General features: G+C 47.9%; 1 long non-coding RNA gene across 1 annotated transcript; it reads left to right on the top strand.

Annotated features, from left to right (window-relative positions):
- Positions 1 to 3980: 3980 nt before the first annotated feature.
- On the top strand, positions 3981 to 8347 carry LOC129533883 (uncharacterized). The gene is made up of 3 exons (XR_008680276.1): positions 3981 to 4028; positions 4118 to 4219; positions 8329 to 8347. It is a non-coding gene; the product is annotated as an uncharacterized lncRNA (long non-coding RNA).
- Positions 8348 to 10911: the final 2564 nt, after the last annotated feature.

Below are 10911 nucleotides of genomic sequence, written 5' to 3'. Positions count from 1 at the left end.
CCTGATTTCTCTCACCAGACAGGTCTGGTGACTCTCTCTTAATGGGCTACATCCTGGGAAAGGAGCTTCTTTCTTTTCTCTCAGCCTCTGACTTTTGTCTGTTAGCTCTGGACCACTCGTGGTTGCCCCATATGGGGAGAAGTGAGCTGCCCTAAGGTAGTGTGTCGGTGTTGAAGGATTTTAAACCAGATGATGTGCATTGGAATATCTCTAAATCAGATGCTTACTAGGGCTAAATGTGAGCTGGCTTAGGCACCAGCTTCTTTTATTTTCTTTTCTCTGTCTCTCTCCTTTCTTCTTTTCTTTTCTCTTTTTTTTTTTTTTTTTTGAGACAGGGTCTCACTTTGTCACCCAGGCTGGAGTGCAGTGCCACGATCTCGGCTCACTGCAGCCTTGACCTCCCAGGTTGAAGCTGACCTCCCAGGTTCAAGCTATCCTCCCACCTCAGCCCCTCAAGTAGCTGAGACTACAGGTGTGCACCACCACACCCCGCTAATTTTTGTAGAGACAGAATTTCACTATGTTGCCCAGGTGGGTCTTGAATGCCTCAGCTCAAGCAATCCACCCACCTCAGCCTCCCAAACTGCTGGGATTACAGGTGTGAGCCACCGCATCCAGGCTCTTTTCACTTTTTAATGTTTAGTTTTTATGGGTACATAATAGTTGTACATATTAGGCACCAGGTTCTGACCACAAGGATCCCAAACCTTTTTGTCCATGACTTTTTTTTAAATCTCTTGGTGAACAGTTCTTGCCAACTTTTCCTGGCCTAGATTTGATATTTGAACAATTTCAAGGCCAGGCACAGTGGCTCATGCCTGTAATCTCAGCACTTTGGAGGGCGAGGCAGGCAGATCCCTTGAGGCCTGAAGTTCAAGATCATCCTGGCAAATATGGCAAAACCCCGTCTCTACTAAAAATACAAAAATTAGCCAGGCGTGGCGGCATGCGCCTGTAGTCCCAGCTACTCAGGAGGCTGAGGCGGGAGAATCGTTTGAAAGCGGGAGGCAGAGGTTGCAGTGAGCCAAGATTGCGCCACTGCCACTCCAGCCTGGGTGACAGAGTGAGACTCTCTCTCAAAAAAAAAAAAAAAAAGGCCAGGGGCGGTGGCTCACGCCTGTAATCCCAGCACTTTGGGAGGCCAAGGCGGGCTGATCACGAGGTCAGGAGATCGAGACCATCCTGGCGAACACGGTGAAACCCCGTCTCTACTAAAAATACAAAAAAATTAGCCAGGCGTGGTGGTGGGCACCTGTAGTCCCAGCTACTCGGGAGGCTGAGGCAGGAGAATGGCATGAACCCTGGGGGGGCGGAGCTTGCAGTGAGTGGAGATCCCGCCACTGCACTCCAGCCTGGGCGACTGAGCGAGACTCCATCTCAAAAAAAAAAAAAGTGGGTGCGGTGGCTCACACCTGTAACCCCAGCACTTTGGGAAGCCGAGGTGGGTGGATCACCTGAGGTCAGGAGTTCGAGACCAGCCTGACCAACGTGGTGAAACCTCATCTCTACTAAAAATACAAAATTAGCCGGGCATGGTGGTGGGCATCTGTAATCCCAGCTACAGCTACTTGGGAGGCTGAGGCAGGAGAATCACTTGAACCCGGGAGGTGGAGGTTGCAGTGAGCCAAGATCACGCCACTGCACTCCAGCCTGGGCGACAGAGTGAGACTCTTGACTAAAAAAAAAAAAAAAAAAAAAATTCAGACCCACTGCTAATGGGTACAGAGTTTCTTTTTCTTTTTCTTTTTTTCTTTGAGATGGAGTCTCACTCTGTCGCCAGGCTGGAATGCAGGGGTGCCATCTCAGCTCACCGCAACCTCTACCTCCTGGGTTCAAGAGATTCTCCTGCCTCAGCCTCCCAAGTAGCTGGGATTACAGCTGCATGCCACCATGCCTAGCTAATTTTTGTATTTTTTAGTAGAGATAGGGTTTTACTATGTTGGCCAGGCTGGTCTCGATCTCTTGACCTCATGATCGCCTGGCCTCGTTCTCCCAAAGGGTTGGGATTACAGGCGTGAGCCACCGCACCCAGCCCAGAGTTTCTTTTGGGGTAATGAAATGTTCTAGATTTAAATAAATAGTTGCACAACTTTGTGAATATACTAAAAACCACTGAATTTTACACTTTAAAAAGGTGAACTTTGTGGTACATGAATTTTATCTTAATTTAAAAATCTGTCCCAGGGCTGGGTGCGGTGGCTCACGCCTGTAATCCCAGCACTTTGGGAGGCCGAGGCGGGTGGATCACGAGGTCAGGAGATCGAGACCATCCTGGCTAACATGGTGAAACCCCTGTCTCTACTAAAAATACAAAAAAAATTAGCCGGGCCTGGTGATGGGCGCCTGTAGTCCCAGCTAGTCAGGAGGCTGAGACAGAAGAATGTCATGAACCCGAGAGGCGGAGCTTGCAGTGAGCTGAGATCATGCCACTGCACGCCAGCCTGGGCGACTGAGCAAGACTCTGTCTCAATTAAAAAAAAAAAAGTCCCAGAAGAAAAAGCAGGTAAGAATGCCAAGTGCCACTGGAAATTTCTTGGTGACCTCCCCTTCCCATTGTCCCCTCCACTTGATCATGTTCTTTTAACCTTTTCCAAATTTCAAAGCCCATCTCCAGGTCACAACTAGGTTAGCCACTCCCATTAACACATGTACAGAGCTTTGGATATGCTGTTTACCAACCCTTTCCATGTATGTAGGTACATGCGTTCAGTTCTGATTTCATATCTACTTGATCCTACCTCTGGGTTTGCAGTTATCCTGGATTTCTCATCTCCTCAGAGAGCTCCTGGATAATGGTACCTTTGTCCCATTATTCCTCCTTTCTTCCCACAGTGACTCCCGCAGGGTTTTGTATACTGGAAAGTGCTCAAAACTTGGATATATTTTTTATTTTTATTTTTGAGACAGGGTCTCGCTCTGTTACCCAAGCTGGAGTGCAGTGGCATGATCATAGCTCACTGCAGCCTTGAACTGTGCTCAAGCAATCCTCTGGCCTCAGGTTTCTGAGTAGCTAGGACTATAGATGTGTGCCATTGTGCCTGGCTAATTTTTTGTTTTGTTTGTTTTTTGAGATAGAGTTTTGCTCTTGTTGCCCAGGCTGGAGTGCAATGGCATGATCTCAGCTCACCACAACCTCTGCCTCCTGGGTTCAAGCAATTCTCCTGCCTCAGCCTCCCAAGTAGCTAGGATTACAGGCATGCGCCACCATGCCCAGCTAATTTTGTATTTTTTGTAGAGATGGGGTTTCTCCATGTTGGTCAGGCTGGTCTCGAACTCCCAGCCTCAGGTGATCTGCCTGCCTTGGCCTCTCAAAGTGCTGGGATTACAGGTGTGAGCCACCGTGCCCAGCTGTGCCTAGTTAACTTTCTAAAAAATTTTTTTGGGCCAGGTGCGGTGGCTCACGCCTGTAATCCCAGCACTTTGGGAGGCCGAGGTGGGCAGATCACGAGGTCAGGAGATCAACACTATCCTGGCTAACACGGTGAAACCCCATCTCTACTAAAAATACAAAAAATTAGCCGGGCGTGGTGGCGGGAGCCTATAGTCCCAGCTACTCGTGAGGCTGAGGCAGGAGAATGGCGTGAACCCAGGAGGCGGAGCTTTCAGTGAGCCATGAGTGCAGCCACTGCACTCCAGCCTTGGTGACAGAGTGAGACTCTGTCTAAAAAAAAAAAATTACTGTAGAGACAGGTTCTCGCTATGTTGTCCAGGTTGGTCTTGAACTCCTGGCCTCAGGTGATTCTCCAGCCTCAGCCTCCTAAAGTGTTGGGATTACAGGTGTGAGCTACTGCACCTGGCCAGAACTTGATTTAAAACTACCCTTCCAAATGCCTGCTAACCAGGATTAGTTCCAAATCATGATGGAAATGGAAATACAGCCGGTCCTGGGATGAGGAAGGGCTGTCCAGAGATTGGGCTCACACAGATTCAAGGGACCTCAGCCTTATCTCTTCTATATTGCCAGATTATCCCCCAGAAAATGGAGGCCCAGCGCTTGCAAATATCTTCTCCTCCCAAGAATTCGAATGGTATGGAGAAAATCTGCAACCTAAAATTACCGAGTGAAGATATCTACTCTTCCCTCTGTTATGCATAGTTACTTCCAAATGGCTCTTAGAATCCACAGGAGTAGGTGATGGAGGCCAAGACTGCCTTCTCACAACCAGCCAGGCACCCCAGCAAGGCCAAGGCCACTGTGGCTCCTTCCAGAAAAAGCAAGGTACTCTTCCCTGCCTCCATATCTCTCTCTCTCTCTGACACACACACACACACACACACACACACACACACACACACACACACACACGTCCAGATGTCCAGAGGCTTGCATCAAGGCTTGCTCTTCTGACCAACAGTGTCCGATTTCTGCTGCTTCCTAGAGAACAGAGTATGGTAGCAGCAGCAGCAGGCATGATAAGTGTGTGTCAGGCAGTTTCATACCTTAATCCTCACAGTAATACATGTTATTACCTTTGTTTTGCAAATAAAAAGACTAAAGCTCAGAGCAGCTAAATAACCTAATAACCAAGGTTATACAACTACTCATGTGCTGGTGCTGGGGAGTGGAACAGGGTCTGACTCCAAGCCCCATGATTTTTTTTTTTTTGGAGACGCAGTCTTGCTCTGTCACCCAGGCTGAAGTGCAGTGAGACAATCTTGGCTCACTGCAACCTCTGCCTCCTGGGTTCAAGCAATTCTCCTGCCTCAGCCTCCCGAGTAGCTGGGACTACAGGCACATGCCATCACGCCCGGCTAATTTTTTGTATTTTAGTAGAGATGGGGTTTCACCGTGTTGCCCAGGCTGGTCTCGAACTCCTGAGCTCAGGCAACTCGCCTACCTCGGACTCCCAAAGTGCTAGGATTACAGGCGTGAGCCACCATGCCTGGCCCAAGTCCCATGATTTTTTTTTTTTTTTTCAGACGGAGTCTCGCTCTGTTGCCCAGGCTGGAGTTCAGTGGCGCCATCTCGGCTCACTGCAACCTCTGCCTCCTGGGTTTAAGTGATTCTCCTGTCTCAGCCTCCCGAGTAGCTGGGATTACAGGTGCGCAACACCACATCCAGCTAATTTTTTTTTTTTTTAGAGACGGGGTTTCACCATATTGATCAGGCTGGTCTCAACCTACCGACGTCACGTGATCCGCCTGCCTCAGCCTCCCAAAGTGCTGCGATTACAGGCATGAGACCGCGCCCAGCCAGTCCCATGAGTTTTAAACTACAATAGCTGTTTTCAAACTGTGTTCAGGTGGTTTCCCAGAAGCTGCCATGGGGCAGGAGCCGAGTGGTCAGTTTCCCGTTTCTGTATACTTTGGCCAAAACAGCCACACATATGTCAGTTTCGTATATTAGAGTTTCACCAGTTAAAAAATATCTACATTTGGCCAGGTGCTATGGCTCACACCTGTAATCCCAACACTTTGGGGGCCGAGGTATGTGGATCACCTGAAGTCAGGAGTTCGAGACCAGCCTGGCCAACATGGTGAAACCCCATCTTTACTAAAAAATTCAAAAAATGGCGGCCAGGCGCAGTGGCTCACACCTGCAATCCCAGCTACTTGGGAGGCTGAGGCAGGAGAATCACCTGAACCCAGGAGGCGGAGGTTGTAGTGAGCCGAGATTGTGCCATTGCACTCCAGTCTGAGCAACGAGAGCAAAACTCCGTGTAAAAAAATAATAATAATACAAAAAATTAGCTGAGTGTGATGGTGGGCACCTGTAATCCCAGCTACTCGGGAGGCTGAGGCAGGAGAGTCGCTTGAACCCGAGAGGCAGAGGTTGCAGTGAGCCGAGATTGCACCATTGCACTCCAGCCTGGGCAACAAGAGCAAGACTCTGTCTCAAAACAAAACAAAACAAACAAAAAATCCCAAACTAACTACATTATGTTATGGTGCCCTGCTCCTATCTTAGACGTTTTAAGAATCAAGAAAGCCTTCTTCTGGCTAGGTGTGGTGGCTCATGCCTGTAATCCCAGCACTTTGGGAGGCTGAGGCGGGCAGATCACTTAAGGTTAGGAGTTCGAGACCAGCGTGGCCAACATGGTGAAATCCCATCTCTACTAAAAATACAAAAATTAGCTAGGCATGGTGGCATGCACCTGTAGTGCCAGCTACTTGGGAAGCTGAAGCAGGAGAATCTCTTGAACCAGAAGGCAGAGGTTGCAGTGAGCTGAGATTGCACCACTGTACTCCAGCCTGGGCAACAGAGCAAGACTCTTGTCTCCAAAAAATAAATAAAATTAAAAGAAAGCCGCCTTGCTCTCCTGTCAATCTAATTCCACCCTAGTCTCTGGCAGAAAATAATTGTCTTAAATGAGAAGGCTGTGAACTGGACCAATTTCCAGGCTCATTCACCAAGTTTAGGTTCTCTTAACCTGATTCCACTCTTAGTTCCTTTAAATTCTTCACCCTGTTCACAGGGTCCACCTCATCCCTGCTGTGTGGGGAGTGGAAAAGACAGGTTTCTACAAGGAAGGTCCCCCTCCTCTCAGAATCCCCCTAGTCCCACCTACCCACTGAGTCAGGAGCCAGGAATGTCTGTGGGGGCAGCAGACAGGTATGTCACCCTGGGGGTGTCAGAGGCTGATTCATCTCTCATCTCCACCCAATCTTCTCCTTACAGCTCTCTGGGAAATTTAACCCTTTGTCTAGAAATAAAAGAGTAAGGGCCCGGCGTGGTGGCTCACGCCTGTAATCCCAGCACTTTGGGAGGCCGAGGTGGGCGGATCACGAGGTCAGGAGATCGAGACCATCCTGGTCAACATGGTGAAACCCTGTCTCTACTAAAAATACAAAAAAAAAGTAGCTGGGTGTGGTGGCGGGCGCCTGTAGTCTCAGCTACTCGGGAGGCTGAGGCAGGAGAACGGCATGAACCTGGGAGACGGAGCTTGCAGTGAGCCGAGATCTTGCCACTGCACTACTCCAGCCTGGGCGACAGAGCAAGACTCCGTCTTGGAAAAAAAAAAAAGAAATAAGAGAGTAAAATCCAGGACTCTGGGCTGGGCACAGTGGCTCATGCCTGTAATCCCAGCACTTTGGGAGGCCGAGGCAGGTGGATCACGAGGTCAGGAGTTCAAGAACAACCTGGCCAAGATGGTGAAACCTGGTCTCTACTAAAAATACAAAAATTTGCCAGGTGTGGTGGCAGGTGCCTGTAATCCCAGCTACTAGGGAGGCTGAGGCAGGAGAATTGCTTGAATCTGGGATGCAGAGGTTGCAGTGAGCTGAGATAGATAGCATCACAGCACTCCAGCCTGGGTGACACAGCACAACTTGGCCTAAAAAAAAAAAAAAAAAAAAAAAAAATTCCAGGACTCTGAAAAGCATCAAGTCTTCAAATTGGTGGGGCTAGATACAGCATTAAATACATATTATGGTATTAAAGAAATATTTGTTGAAAGAAGGAAGGCAGGGAGACATTCTCTCCCTTTTCTCCTCTAGAGTAAAGCTAATCTGAGATTTCCTTGTCTGACTGTAGAGAGGAATGACTTTTAGCTCAAAAAAAAATTATGTGAAACTTTCATCTCAAAAAAGATTATGTGACCAGGTGAGGTGGCTCATGCCTGTAATCCCAGCACTTTGGGAGGCCGAGGCAGGCAGATTGCTGGAGCCCAGGAATTGGAGACCAGCCTGGGCAACATAGCGAGACCCCGTCTCTATTAAAAAGAAATTATGTGACCTCTGAGATTACTGAGATTATATGATTTATGAGTTGAGGGAAATCTTAACCCATGTCCCAGTCTCCGTTCTTTGCTGTTTCTGTGACTCCACAAAGCAATGTGGAGGCTCCAGGATTAAATATAGGAAGAACTTGGAGGTGACAATTCAGTGTAAAGGGAGGCACTAGGGGACATTCCTGGAAGCTACATTGACATGGCAAGCACACTGCATTAGACTTCACATTTGGCCGGGTGCTCATGCCTGTAATCCCAGCACTCTGGGAGGCTGAGGCAGGAGGATAGCTTGAGCTCAAGAGTTCGAGACCAGCCTGGGCAAGATGACGAAACCCCATCTCTACAAAAAATACAAAAATTAGTCAGGCATGGTGGCACGGGCCTACAGTCCCAGCTACACAGTAGGCTGAGGTGGGAGATGGCTTGAGCCTGGAAGGTGGAGGTTGCAGTGAGCTTGGGCAACAGTGCAAGATTCTGTCTCAAAAAAAAAAAAAAATTCACGTTTATTTGGCATGGCTGTGAAGGGGCCTCTCATGTCCCTCCTCCACAACTGCTTCAGAGTTTTAGAATGAGGAGAAAAAAACAACCTTCGCTGTGCATTCTCCTCCAGAGCAATTTACCAATACTGTCTTTTTTTACTGTCTTTTTCCCACCTCAGTTGGCCCCTAAATCCCCACCCCATCTTGTCACAGCCCGTCTTGGCCCATCTGGACACCTGAGCTTCTGGAGCTGCCTGGAGTTAGCTCCCTGGCTGGAAAAGGTCACACTGGGCTTGAAATGAGGCACACAGGTTTCCACATCTTTAGCAGGCCTGATGCCATGGAGGTATGTGCTGCAACTCCTTCTAAACGGGACAAGAAAAGAGAGTGAATGGCCCAGATCAGGCTGGGTAAGTAAAGACTCAAAAGCCAGAGACAAGAGAAGAAAGAGAGGAGGGGACTAGTGTTTTGCTAGAGAATTTCCCTCTAGGATTCCGGGATAATTGGGCCTCTTCACTGCTTTCAAAATTGGCGAGGGCCTTAATAGTGCTTGGGTGGGTCTGAAGCCACTCCCCTCCCCCCTCAGGATTCTTGAGAAACGGACAGAGAATTCCTCAAATCGGCCTTCCCTTTCTCTTTCCCACAGATCCTAATGGGACCATACTTCCTATATTCTCAGCCACCAGCGGGTGAGCATTTTGCTAATCCAGGCAGACTGGATGTGCTTCAGCTCTGTGGGCTTTAGGGCCTCACCCTCATGCCTAAGCCTCTTTGTCAGGCTGGAAACCTTTCCAATTACCTGTGGTCCCTGCTAAGTTCTTCCAATTCTACACTGTCTTCTAATTGTTGAGGTTCCCAGTTCAGAGCCAAGAAATGCATATAACCTAATGTCAGTGGTTAGTAGGGATGACCAGGAAGGTCCCTTCTAAGACACTCAGAGAGGGCTTCCTCCCTCCCGAAGTTGTAGAGAATTGTCAAGGGAGGTCTGGAGATGAGACGAGCAATTTCAGACACTATCAGTGAGATGTAAAGTGGCACATTTTTTGGAAAGCATTTTGGCAACATGAATCCAGAACCTGGAATATGTCAGTTATTTCATTTCCAGGACTACCTCACAAGTTAAAAATCAGAGACTCAGACAATGATTTGGGTACGAGGATATTAATCACACTATTTACAAAAGTAAAAGTTGGTGATGACTTGTAGGCTAGTAGTAGGCTAACCACGGGAGTATGGATAGGTAAACAATGTTATAGCCAAACTATGGACTATTACCAAAGTGACATTAAAAAGGTTATTTACTTGATTGTTTGAGACAGGGTCTCACTCTGTTGCCCAAGCTAGAGTGCAGTGGCACAATCATAGTTCACTGCAGCCTCCACCTCCTGGCTCAAGTGATCCTCCCACTTCAGCCTCCCAGAGTCCTGGAATTACAGGAATTGTATCTATTTTTTTATTACATGGAATGGTGTTAACTGAAAAAGGCAGGATACAACACAATTATAAAATATCCCACTTACATAAATGCAATATCCACCCCAGGTATAAAAATAAGGCAGAAAGAATACATAAAATATCTCCAGATATTTACAGAGATGAGAAAAAAAGAGAATATACAAAATATACATTTGAATATAGAATTTATTTTTCTCTTAAACAGATGACTCCATAGAAAGTTTCCGTTATGGGATTCTGGGTGACTCATTTTCTCTTTTCATTTTCGTTTTTTTTTTTTTTGAGATGGACTTTCCATCTTGTTACCCAGGCTGGAGTGCAATGGCGCGATCTCCACTCACTGAAACTTCCGCCTCCCAGGTTCAAGCGATTCTCCTGCCTCAGTCTCCTGAGTAGCTGGAATTACAGGCGCATGCCACCATGCCCTGCTCATTTTTTTGTATTTTTAGCAGAGACAGGTTTTCGCCATGTTGGTCAGGCTTGTCTTACACTCCTGACCTCAGGTGATCAGCCCGCCTTGGCCTCCCAAAGTGCTGGGATTACGGGCGTTGAGCCACCGTGCTCGGCCTTCTCTTTCATTTTCTAAGTGTTTTACTTTCCTATATTTATTAGGAAATTTAAAAATAATCTTAAGGATGACTGCCACATGCCAGCCATAATGGAGGATGGTCTTTCTTCTACCCTAGACATTTCACACTGAACAGGCCTCACTTGGATCTCGGACATCTTCCTTTCTGCACTGTGCAGATCCCCTCAGTATATGCAGAGAAGAGAAAATCATTTTGCTGCCAGTGGAAGGTAGACAGAAGCTACGTTTATTGGGGAAGAAAATACCCTTGCTGTCAAACCATGGCCTGAAAATAAAGGCCTTGGATTATTCCCACCCATCTCCACTCCATGGGTGCAGAGAATGCTGAGGGTGCTTGCATACGAGGCCATAAAGTTGTAAAGGATGCCTTCCAGCCCCCATTTGGTTTGTTTTGGTGAGAGCTGGGGCCTCTGTGAGTGGCAAGCATCAAAACCCACGACCACAGCCGTTGGCACTGCTTTCAAAAGCATAGCACCCACCCTAACGCCCTGATAAAGGATTTGTCCAGTAGCCTGGGCGTCAGGATTCCTGGGCTCTAGGCCCCACAGGTGATTCACAGCTAGCCCCAGGCTGTGCCTCCTGGCCTCAGTTTTCCTGGCTTGCTCTATTGGTACTTCCTACCTACTCTGTGGGGTGTTAATAGGGGTGAGGTGCTTTGAACTTCTCAGATGAAAGAGGCTGGGAAGCAGCACCCAGTTATTATCCCCTTTATGGCCAG

The sequence above is a fragment of the Gorilla gorilla genome, chromosome 1 (assembly GCF_029281585.2).
Source record: "Gorilla gorilla gorilla isolate KB3781 chromosome 1, NHGRI_mGorGor1-v2.1_pri, whole genome shotgun sequence".
Lineage (NCBI taxonomy): Eukaryota > Metazoa > Chordata > Mammalia > Primates > Hominidae > Gorilla > Gorilla gorilla.
This window is presented reverse-complemented; position numbering and strand designations above follow the sequence as displayed.